Below are 11,375 nucleotides of genomic sequence, written 5' to 3' on the forward strand. Positions count from 1 at the left end.
AAATAAATATTAAAATTCTCTCTCTCTCTCTTAAAAAAAAAGAAAAAAAAAAACATTAAAAAAAAAAAAAAAAAGAAATTCTATTTCTGGCCTTGGGGGAGACCAGCTGGGACAGATCCTCCAGCTGAGGTGGAAAAGACAGGAGCAGGTGAGGGACCATGAAATCAACAGGTCAACAAGCATGTCCAGAAAAAGGAATGCAAGCAGGGGGACAAGCAGGTACCTTGCACCTAACAGTGCAAGGTCAGAGGTCCAATACAAACCACCTTCACTGCTGTGATGGCCCACCATGGGAACAGCCCAAGTGGCCAGGTATCTGCACTACATGCAAAACCAGAAACATGCAGCCAGAACACGGGCTGGCAGAGATGCATCGTTCACATAGCAGACAACCAAGCATTTCCCCCATCCCTATGACAATGTTCCTCGGATGAGTGTGACTGGGGACAGGAGTGGAGAGGAATGAAGTTGTAGGGACAGGGGAGGCAGCACAGAGGGTGCAGGACCACAGCACTGCCACTGCCCTTAAGCCCTAGATGTCAGGAGCACCAGCCAACACACCAAGCTCCAGGGACACTGACCAGCAAGGGAGCTGCTCGTCCCTACAGAAGGCTGGCAGTGCCCTAGGTGACATCCAGGTCCTGGAGAGTGAGCTAAAGAGGCCCACGCAGGGTAGAAGGTACCTGAGGAACAAGGGGCAGCAGCCATGATGCGGCACACTGTGACCAGGTTTGAGAGGATCACCGAGATGCTGACCTACCCAGGTGCGCAGGAGCCACCCTTCCCACAGATGCCAGGGACTGTGGTTGTCTCCCTACATGCATCGTCACTTCTCAACAGTTTGTGTTCCTGCAGGATGAAGTGTCCCCAACACCCACCCATGTATCCCAAGGACTTGTGCCGGTGACGAGCGTAAGTCACTCTCTGGAACAGCTGGAAACAGCACGCCAAGTGCGTACCCCAGCCGCAAGGAAACCACAAGAGGGTGAAGAGACATCCTAGGGTTGCACTTGGTTTATTTGGATGCATGTGGAGCCATCTCGTCTCCAGCAGGTCTTCACCACACACGTGGGTCAGAATGGAACCGAACCAACCTGGAGGCCCTAACCCACAAGAGCCCATGCCAGCACAGAACCTGCAGGACCGCCGTCAGGAGCACCAGCCAACACACCAAGCTCCAGGGATGCTGACCTGCAAGGAAGGACACCTCATCATTCCTGTTCTACTTCACTAAGTCTGAGCACTGAAAACTGTTGCACCACGAAGTGCTCTCGACACTGGCAGTCCACCTCCACCCGATGCCACGCAGAAGATGCCCAGGGGTTCTGCCCTGTGAAGACCCTGCTTCCACCCCCCCCCCCCGCCAGGGCTTCAGGCACTGGCCGCCCCAGCACTGGTCACATACCACCAAAGCGATCATAGTGACGTCCTGCCCCATCTCCCTCCAGGCTTTAACTGTTGCTTTCATTCCTCAGAAACCTGCTGGTCACAAAGCCACAATCAGCCTGAATCTGCCAGGCAAAGTCCCCACCACACATTCCCACTTCACTTTCCTTCCCCTCCATGACCATGCATCTCCCAAGCCCAGCCCACGCACCGCGGCTCCCCATGTCCCCTCGAGCCCTCTCTCGGTTCCTGCCTTTGTTATGTTGCCTCAGCTAAAAACAGCCTTGGCCTCCTTAGGGTCCCACACGGATGGGTCCCTTTAAAAGCACTCCCTCCTGTTGTCCCACGCACTTACTGATGTCTACCCTCAACCCAGGGCTTGTGCATGCTGAGCAGGTGCTACTCCACTGAGCTGTGCGCCCGGCCAGGACCACGCTTTTCTTTATGTCCTGTCCAAGGCATGGGACACAATGCCCTTGCCGAAAATGTCACCTCACAATCTGTGCTGACAACAAAGCAGGCAGCCAGGGGAAGGAAAATCCCACGAACAGTTACTGCCTGGAGCTGGATGCAGTCTCTGATTCTAGCTAGGAGGGGACAGGGTGCAGGAGACGTAAGAACATCTGTGTGCCCTGAGCCTCAATAAGGGGTCACTGCTCCCAGCCAAAGTGGGCTAGAGCTACCCTATCCAACATGGAGGCCATCAGGTAGGTACACTGTACCAGTCCCTCAGTCACACCAGCCATACAGCAAATGCTTAATCAGTCTGTAGCTAGTGGCCACTCTAGATAGCCTAAAGAATGTCCATCATTGTAGCAAGTCCTGTTTAACAGCACTGTTCTGGATCCAGTGATCTTTTGAAATCAGAGATCTATGCACACCTTTCTTTTGTTTGAAACACGTAACAGTATCCCAGTATTTCTAGAACAAAGACCTGAAAGACCCACCGATTCCCTGTCCAAGAAAGACGCACGAGGCACTGGCTGCAAACGCAAGAGGTTTATTCAGACACAGACGCCTGTGGGTGCTCAGCAAAACCTCAGCCGGAGCTTTGGTGAACTGGCACACCGGGCTTTGGGGTACAGGTCTTTTATAGGATAATGGGGCAGGTTTCGCGCGCGCGGTAAGCAACAGGTTTCTTATTGGTTATTTTGAACCCAGCATATAGATTAGCTAAAGGGCAAAGTTGTTCTTCACTTTATGTTATCAGTTCCTATTTGCCTAAGAATGCCCTGGGACCTGTTTTTTTTTTTTTTTGTTCTTTTTCCAACCATCCTGTCCTTTCACAATAGACTACCCTTAACTGATTAACAGATAGACCTCTCCGGTGTTTAGTGGGTTAGCAACACGCCCTGATGGTTTCACAATGGGGCCTGGGGTTTCTGGGCTGGGGTCTTTCATTCCCCCCTTTGTCTGGAAACTTGGGAACCAATCATGGTTCCCTCAGTTGGGGGCCTATTTAGGCAGACTCTACATCTTGGTAAACAGTAATCCTCAGGGGACAGTCTTTAACTTTCCAGACTTACTTAAAATTGGCCTCCTAGACTCAACCTGACTCGATTTACCTATCTACACTGCCTTTCCATTTTTGGCTTTGTTTCCCCCTAATTTTAGAAACTTGTGTGGAGAAGGGGCGATGACTCGTTCTGGCTGCTTCAGAGCTGAAAAGGGGTGTCGAACATGAGGGGGGCTTGAAGACGTGGGGGGCGACTTGGGGGACGTGAGTTCCCATTTAGAAGTCAGTTCCATTTGAGATCTGGTTGGGGAAAAACAGGTTGTCATCTGGGGATGGGTGTTTCTATGAGAGAAACAAAAACCATGAGGACTGAATAAGTGTTGCAGCAGCTGGAACATGTCACTGTACAGAAGTTCCCTCACCAGGCTTTAACATCCTCAGTTACCAGGACTGTAAACATAACATTTAACTTTTAGGGTTACAGATGTCCTTTCCCTTAAGACACAGTTTAATAATTTAATGTCATCTGATCTTGCAAAATCCTTTTACTAGTTTGACCTCTGTGTCTAATAGAGAAATCTTTAATTCTGTTACTCAGGGCTGGATAACCATACTAGCAAACACCATGCCTACCTGTGTAGGTTAGAAATAAAGGCCTTGAACTAAAAACTACTCTGGCAGTTCCTTTTGATAGTTATCAGGCATTCCTGTCTGAGAATCTCTTTTGAAGCCTCCAGTTTACTTATTTATGGAAGTTACATTTAACTATTATTTTATTTAAAAATGCCCAGGAATAGCTGTGTTTTGGCTTTGACTGTCTTTGCTAAGTGTTTAAGATGAAGCAAGTCAAACTGACTTTTGTTTCTATCTATTGTTAACAGTCAGCTGAGTTTCCTTGGGAGTCCTCGGGAACTTTACAGCAGCTTTTCAGATCTGCTAGTGCCATTTGCGCTAGGATGGGTCCAGGCCTTGCTTGACCATGTGGCTTCCCTCGGAAGCATCAGGGGTGTCTCCCTTTTCTGATGACCCTCCTCTTCACAGCAAATGCACTGATTGGCTTTCTGTACTCCACTGGTCTCATTAATCTCCCTGTTCAGGAGGTTATGTGGCCTAGAGTTGCAGAGCCCTTAGGAAAAGTCCCCTATCCCCTGACTCAGACTGACTCAGAGGGCAAGAGCCAAATTTTTAATTTTAAAACTTAATCTTAAACATCCAGCAAATAAGTTTTAACAGCCTTATATTAAGAGCACTGGGCTTTAATGTCTATCTCTCTATCCTGTAGGTGATAACTCCTTATCTTACATTAACCCAGGTTGTGAGTTCTTAAATCAGTACCTCTGCAAAACATTAACAGGCAATCTTTAAGCCATTTTGAAAACTACAAGATAAAATTATCAAGAGTAAAAACATATTTAGTTCATGTAATAGCTACCTTGAATTTTGGTGGAGTTATACATTATATCCCCTGTTTGAGATCCTAGTAATCTTGACAAAAAACAACTTTTGGGCACAACTTTAAATGTACTGAAATCTAGCCTACTTCTTTCATAGTCACTTTCACATGCAGTGAGATGGGACACAGAGCCTTATCTCAAGTAAGGTGGGGCTCTTCATAGATCTTAAATACTATAGTTCTGAAACTGATCTTTGCTTTTTAAACATTATTTTACAAAGCCTACATAAATTGTTGTGAACTTGAGCAAACACAACATAATATCACATCTAAAACATGAATTAAAGAAAGGTTGAAAACTTTTAACCTTTTGTAGAAAAGTAGTAAAGTACTTTTGTGTTTTACAATAAAACCTTTACACAGATTAAGCCCTCATTAACTTAAAAATACACTTGTTGTATCTCAGTGTAAAAAGGTAACATAGAACTGTACATCTTATTGATAACAAGTCCAGTTATAGAACACAAATGATTTAATTATATCTTCAACATGTCTTTCTTTTAAGCCTAAAATTACCATATAACTTTAGAACACCAGCTTGATATAATGCTCTTTCTAAGGCTTCTACCTAACAGACTTGTATACCTGGAAGATGTGAACATATTAATAGCACCAATTACATTGATGTTTATATTAACCAAGTTTAGCTTTTAAAGAGATAACATAGCACAATTCTCTAAAACAATAGCACTTGTTTAACCAGCTGTTTAATTTCTTTAAGATTACTTGCTCAAAAACTTATACTTGTAAGCAACTTACACAGACCTTCTTTATATCATTTACTTAAACTCTTTTAATTACTTAATCATATAGACTCTTATCCAGAAACACATTTTCCCTCTATGAAATCCATACCTAGAACCTTCTAGTTTCTCTTTTTTTATCTGTTAACCTCCTTCTGTTCACATTTTGAAACAATACTTGTAAATTTTGAATTTAATCAGATTATTTTATAGACATAAACATTTTGTTAGGTTTTGTTTTTGAACACCTAGAAAAACTTATAATAAGCTTAATTTTAAAGACATCTTTACTCTCATCTGTTTACCTAATTTAAATTGAGCCATTTGAATCACGTGAATCAAAGATATTTGGATCCATTTTTAAAATTTTTCATGAGCGCTCCTCATCTGTCAATTGGCATATCACTGCATGATATATGAACATACATACACACATACAGACATACTGACATACAACACGTAACACAGTGTAACACAACACAATAGTAAAGGCCTTGTTGCTTTCTCAGGTGATATCTCATTGCAATGTTTAAAAAACTCCATAGTTGATCAAAAATAGAACTTATCAGAAAAACATTAACTTGTCTATAGGATCAAAATCATGAGCTCAAAAAAAAAAAAAAAAAAAAATACAGAATCTAAGAAAAAAAGCAAAAGTCCTAGAAAAAATTGACCGGCCTGTAATTAGTAAATGCCATACAATTTACTCTCTGGTTTAATCTAGTTTGAGTTCCCATAAAAAGACACTTTTACTTTTTTTTTTTTTTTTTTTCCTTGGGCCTCAGATCTGTCTCCTACTGAGTGCTCCAGGCTTCTTCTATTTGCATATCAGCTTAAGTCCTGGCTGAGGTCTGGGAAAACTGGAATTCTGAGCACAAACCTCATGCCTAAGGCATTTTAACCATAAGTCACAATTTCCAGGTTTGGATGTTGAAAATTATGATACAAGTTTAAGATGCAATTTATAAAATTTCATACCTTTTACATTTTCCTACACTAGAAAAACTTGCTCACACAAAACTGAAAATAGGATCTCTACCATCAGAAGAAATTTATTTAGGATCATTAAGTCACTTTCTTTGTTCTGAAGTTCCTAAAGTAGTATTAAGTTTCATTAAATCACCTGGAGAAAATCTTAAAAGAGAACTACACACTACCATGTATATCCAAAATTAAGCTTTTAAAAAAATTTCCAAGACTGTTGCTATTCAATGTTATTTCAATAAGCCAGACCAACGTCCCAATCCAACATTTTTTTTTTTCCTGAATCTTATACACTAAGGAGAACAGATACCAAATCATAATTTACTATCCTTGCCCAAATTAATGCACTGGTACACCTAGTGAAATCTTTTCAGGCTACCCAGTTCAAAATTGATAAAAAAATAACACTGAATGATTGGGAGTTACTTGCCAACTTGGAAGTAGAGTTCTTTTAATTTTCTATCCTAAGTATCTAATTTCTCTGGCATGAATTATCTGAAATCAAACTAAACAATTACCTAACCCTAACTTTTTACTGCAAGATTGTGCAATGCTTCAAACTCATTTAGATACCAGATGTTACAATGAAACATCCTCTTTTAGACACATTTAGCCTAGATTATCCCCAAGAAACAATCAGACAACTAGATAAGAAAATATCTCTCCAGGTTTTGAACTTCCATTTAATTATGACTCCTATCAGTGGCACCATAGATTTCCCCACGAGTGGACCAGATGCTTTCACATAGGGGCAACTATTGGTGTAAAATTAAGGGCCTCAGTGTGACTGACTTTACTGCATTCAGGTGGAGTAATCCTTGCAGTGCAGGGAAAGAATGAGGAAATTCCCCAGAGCGAAGATGGCTCTGGCAGCTGCTGAGAAATCCTCAGTTTCCCCTTTACTTACAGGATTAACTTCTTTGGATAGACCCAATCCCAGGCAATCTGGCATATCTCCTAACTTTTCCAGTAGAGTCAGTTTTTATCTGCCTTAGGTCTTGAAGGGGGAAGAGGGAATGTACTTTGATTGGCTCAAGTTTTTTTTCTTGACTCTTTTTCTCATGGCAAAACTGTAGACTAAAGGAGCCGCCTAAGTGTTAAGGGATATCTACTGGTTGTAAGGTAGCAGATTACCGGAAGAGTTGATTCTAAAAATGCCTCTCTAGCAGCTTAAAGAACACAGCTCATTTTAAACACTGGGGTGGTAAAACAGACTATTGAAAGTTACCTATGCACCTTAGGGAACCTGGGCAGATTTTGCTAATTATCCCGTGCCTTTCTTAGTCCTGCAACCTGATTTTCTAACATTTCTGACCTGCGAAGGAAGGGGAGCATCCAGGAGGAATGGATGCGAGGTTGTGGGAGTGTTGCGTAGCCCATACGGAGGCAAATGTGATTGGGGCTTTCCCTCAGTGCCATTCATCTACCGATCACCCTAGATACCCCTTAGGGCTGTCGGGAGGGGGCTCAAGAGAAAGGAACCTTAAGAATCGTCTGAGAGTAGCCCAGACCAGAATTCCGCAGTTGTTCCAAACTCCTTCCTCCACCTCCACGCATCTGAGGCAGATCGGGATTCGGGACACTGTGTACTCACGCCAATTGCTCTCCGGGCCCAGACAGAAAAGTTGGAAGCGGCTTTGGCAGAACCCAACATGCCTGCTCTGTATTGAACAGGTGATTAAGAGCTGCCTAGGCCGAGAAACCTCTCACCCGAGTCTTGAAGAGTGGCGGCTGCACTAGTTGCGTTTAAGTAGCCGTCGGGTGCCCACCTTACCCTCCAGAGAGAAAGAGAGAGAAAGATGCACCTCAAACAGACATGGGGTGCGTGCACTTACCTCGGTGTAGAATCTCAGTCTGGGACAGAATTTATGACTGAAAGTTCGGCTCCCATTCCCAAAGCCAATTAATGCCAATTTAATAATGAGGACAGGGTTTTGAGAAAAGTTAAAGCGAGATATCAAAGTTTTTAGATCCCCAGCAGGCATTTCTTAACCGCAGTGGGTGCACGCAAGCCAACTACAGGAAGAAAAGAAAACACTGCTTCCCTAATCTCGCTTACAATTTAGGTTAAAATTTAGCTAAAGTTATCTCCACACCTCTAAGGCAGATTGAAATTTGGGACTCTGCATCGGTCCAAAGTAAAACAATGCCATCACACTAAACAGAGACATAAAAAGACACACAGAGACACACAAAGACATAGATTCCCTTTTCAGATTGTCAAAAAAAATGAAAGTGGGTGTTGGCCCCAAGCCAACTGGGGCCTTCCCTTCAGATTGGGGGAGCATCCCCCTCAGATTGGGTCTGACAACGCCAGATTGGGAGATTAGTTCTCTTGCCAGGGTTTAGGGCTGGGGACAGACAGGACAATAGAAACACATAACACAAAATTCGCAACGCGGCCACAAAATTCGCAGCACGTCGTGGATTGCTACCCAGAAACTAAAGGCTCAGATGGATCCGTCAGCTACAAAATACTTTACCAAATACTTCACAAAATACTTTACTACAGGCAATCCACTCAGAACCCTGGGACGTCTCCCAGGGTGGCAGGAATCCCTGGGACGTCTCCCAGGGTGGCAGGAGAGAAGTCCGAGTTCGTCAACTCCTTCTCAAGCTGCCCAGAAAACAGAGCGATTACGCGCAATCATACGGACGCCGCGCACAGACAGATAACGACCAAAGACTGCAAACATAGAACAAAAGAGACACAAAATGACACGAGCTGGCCAGCTTACCTCCCAGTGGTTGCCGGGTGTTCCTCGGGCAGGGATCCGGACGGGGTTACAGGAGTTCTCCTGGCTGGCTCGCCAAATGAAAGACCCACCGATTCCCTGTCCAAGAAAGACGCACGAGGCACTGGCTGCAAACGCAAGAGGTTTATTCAGACACAGACGCCTGTGGGTGCTCAGCAAAACCTCAGCCGGAGCTTTGGTGAACTGGCACACCGGGCTTTGGGGTACAGGTCTTTTATAGGATAATGGGGCAGGTTTCGCGCGCGCGGTAAGCAACAGGTTTCTTATTGGTTATTTTGAACCCAGCATATAGATTAGCTAAAGGGCAAAGTTGTTCTTCACTTTATGTTATCAGTTCCTATTTGCCTAAGAATGCCCTGGGACCTGTTTTTTTTTTTTTTTGTTCTTTTTCCAACCATCCTGTCCTTTCACAATAGACTACCCTTAACTGATTAACAGATAGACCTCTCCGGTGTTTAGTGGGTTAGCAACACGCCCTGATGGTTTCACAATGGGGCCTGGGGTTTCTGGGCTGGGGTCTTTCAGACCAAGACCCTCACCAAGCCACAAAGCCCTGTGTAGCCTGGTTCTTCTGCACCTTTTTGGCTTTGCATGCTTTCTGAGCTAGGATGGTTTTCTTCCAGTTCCTCCTCCCTAGGCCACTGGGCCTTTGCACACACTATTACCTGGCTTTCTGAGCAAACGCCTACTTATCCAGAGTCCAGCTCAAGTCTCATCCTTGGAAAAGCTTTCCAGACTCCATCAGGCTCCCTGAGATATACTGTGCTTCCCTTCAGAACATTCACCTCTGCTTAAATTAACCACCTCTTTTTTTTCTGCCCTAGTACTGGAGAACGAATCCAGGGATGCCCCACCACTGAGCTACATGCAGTCTTTTTTTGTTCTTTGAGGCAGGATCTTCCCAAATTGCCCAGGCTGGCCGTGAGCTTCCAATCCTCCGGTCTCAACCTCCCAGTAACGGGGACTATGCGTGTGTGCCTCGGTGCCCCGGGAATGGCACCCTCCTAAGTGTGGTAATTTAACTTTATCTCCCCAGCTGGCCGGAAACTCCCCGGGAAAAGCCTTGGCTGTTTTACCTGTGTATCCCCAACACTTCCCATGGCGCCTGGTCCAATACCACTAAGTTCTTCCGCCTGTTTGCAGTATCATACATGACCACCAAGCGGCTGCCAGAGTGCTCACACCTGTTACTGCAAATTCCGACCCGGGAGGGCTCCCCGGGACTTACTCTAGGTCAGGGTGGGGCTGCCTGGTACGGGCTGCACAGGCCACTGGGCAGGTGCGACAACACAGGCGCCGTTCCCCGGACCACGGCCCTGCGGACGCTGTCCCCCCGCTGGGCATACCTGGTCACCCAAAGGGGGGTCACTTTCTGGAGGGAGGAGTCGCTGCACGCCTTCACCCCACCGCCGGGGCCTGGAAGTCCCTCACTTTCCGCGGAAACCCTGCGAAGAGAGCAAAGCAGCGGGGTTTAAGAGGACAGTCGCGCGCAGCACACCCACCGCGGCCGCCTTCGCCGCCCCGGGACCACTTCCGGGGGCATCGTCCAGACCCCGGCGGCTCGGCGGCTCCGTTCCGCGGGAAGGCGTGGGTGGCTGGGGCCCCGCGAGGAAGGCCTAGGGTCTCAGGGACCCCGGGCTGGTGGCAGAGGATGCCGCGGCCAGTAGGAGGCGACAGCCGGACTCCCCTGACCGGACGCTGCACGTGGCTTTACTCGCTTCCCCACCCCGTTGGGCGGAAGCAGTTCTGCAGACGCACTTCCGGCAGGAAGTGAGGATTTTACCATCGAGACAGCAGCTAGAGGGTCGCCCTCGATTTTGAATTTGGGTCCTCCAAGGCAATCTTAAAGGGGCCGTGGCGCGAGATACGGTTAAAGGGGATGAGAGCCTTGGCTGGGGGGAAGGGCCCCGGTAGCAGGGAAGCAGAAGGGACCGCTGTTTCCTAACATCCTGCAAGGGTCTGGAGCCTTGCGTGCAGTGGCCCTCCTCTCCTCTTGCAATCATCTTTTTTTTTTTTTTTTTTTTTTTTAAACAGATGAGAAATCTGGGGCTCCAGAGAAACCAAGTTACTTTCCCAAGCGCAGCCAGCTGGGAAGTGGCAGAGTCGGGTACAAACCCAAGCCGTTCTGCTCCAAATGCAAAGCTCTTTTCATCACCCCAGGTGAAAGGAAGGCATGGGAGGAGAGGGGCTACAGGAAGACGAAGGCCGCCTTTGCCTAGGACGTCCGCAGCAAAGGTCGTTCTACCAAAAGATGAGCACGTGATCAGTGCCAGGCAGTTCAGGGTCCAGGGAAGACTGCTGGATCTGGGAAAATGACAGAACCTGGGGGACAGAGATCACAACCCTCCTTGGCTTGAGCCCTCACCAGCCTCTGCCCCAGCACCAGGAGTCACAAGCCAACAGTCTGGCTTGGCTTAGGGGAGGGGCTTGTTTTATGCCTGAGACAGGGACTGTCTCTGTTAGCCACAGGCTCCACCACTCCCTGTTGTGCACCCACTGTTTTCTACTTGTACAGTATCTCTGTACATGTGAGCCATTTGACTTTGTGACTTGGGGAGCCTGGACTAAAACCCCCAGGCTGTTAAGTGGCATTAAAG

The 11,375-nt window shown here is 46.2% G+C and overlaps 1 long non-coding RNA gene and 1 other non-coding gene across 4 annotated transcripts; both read right to left on the bottom strand.

Moving 5' to 3' along the window:
- Positions 1–999: 999 nt before the first annotated feature.
- On the bottom strand, positions 1,000–10,519 carry LOC143409853 (uncharacterized). Of its 3 annotated transcripts, none has more exons than XR_013092685.2 (4): positions 10,331–10,519; positions 10,125–10,223; positions 1,406–1,479; positions 1,000–1,191 (listed from the first exon to the last, which is right to left on the bottom strand). It is a non-coding gene; the product is annotated as an uncharacterized LOC143409853 (long non-coding RNA). The 3 variants fall into 3 exon arrangements; XR_013092686.2 differs by having other exon boundaries at positions 1,406–1,482; XR_013155634.1 differs by lacking the exons at positions 1,000–1,191; positions 1,406–1,479 and adding exons at positions 2,404–3,184; positions 8,761–8,885.
- LOC143411091 (small Cajal body-specific RNA 16) lies at positions 9,910–10,090 on the bottom strand. Its single transcript, XR_013092807.1, has one exon.
- Positions 10,520–11,375: the final 856 nt, after the last annotated feature.

Source organism: Callospermophilus lateralis, chromosome 11 (genome assembly GCF_048772815.1).
Source record: "Callospermophilus lateralis isolate mCalLat2 chromosome 11, mCalLat2.hap1, whole genome shotgun sequence".
NCBI lineage: Eukaryota > Metazoa > Chordata > Mammalia > Rodentia > Sciuridae > Callospermophilus > Callospermophilus lateralis.